Genomic DNA, 735 nt, shown 5'->3' on the forward strand with positions numbered 1-735 from the left:
TGCTCTCTGCAGCTGGCACTGCTCACTTGCTTCCGAGCCTCCTCAGAAGTCGGGTGAGGGAGGAGGGTATTAGGTATCAGGGCCCTTTAACAACCACCCCCTCCAAAAACAAACCCAAAAAACACCCAGAGGGTGTGGGAGACGTTATCTACTCTTCATTTAGAGGACGGAACTGGAAGAGAAGCTGGAAGGAAAGATTTTTTTCCAAAGGACAAGTCTAAATGTTTGAAAGACTACGTTATGTGCTTGATTTGGCAGCACTATGCTAAAATTGGAACAACACGTGGAAGACTGCATGGCCCCCACGGGTGACATGCAGATTTGTGAAGCAGTTCACGTTTTTGGAATCCAGTCCAGTAGACGATGGAATAGCATCTTTAATTGCTGGAAGAACAAAAACACTCTGCCAACCTTTGTGAAGAAGATAGTCTTCAGAAATGAATGCTAAACAAAAATGTCTTCAAGTAAAAGGGAGGAGAATTAGTCACCAGCAAATCATCCCTACAAGGAACCCGGTGGAAAGTTCTTCAGGAAAGCGACCCAGATGGAAGCACTGAACTGCAGGAAGGAATGAAGAACACTGAAAAGGGCAAATATTGGGTAATATTGACGATTTAAAACAATAAAAATGACTAAATGCTAAAATGCATAATCTCAATGACTCCAGGGCAGGAAAGGGGTTACATGGAGCCCTGGAACATTTACCAAAATAGACCATACGCTGGATGGAGCAGG

The 735-nt window shown here is 44.1% G+C and overlaps 1 pseudogene; it reads left to right on the forward strand.

Moving 5' to 3' along the window:
• Positions 1-243: 243 nt before the first annotated feature.
• LOC117029553 (uncharacterized) lies at positions 244-343 on the forward strand (annotated as a pseudogene).
• Positions 344-735: the final 392 nt, after the last annotated feature.

Source organism: Rhinolophus ferrumequinum, chromosome 10, assembly GCF_004115265.2.
Source record: "Rhinolophus ferrumequinum isolate MPI-CBG mRhiFer1 chromosome 10, mRhiFer1_v1.p, whole genome shotgun sequence".
Classification (NCBI taxonomy): domain Eukaryota; kingdom Metazoa; phylum Chordata; class Mammalia; order Chiroptera; family Rhinolophidae; genus Rhinolophus; species Rhinolophus ferrumequinum.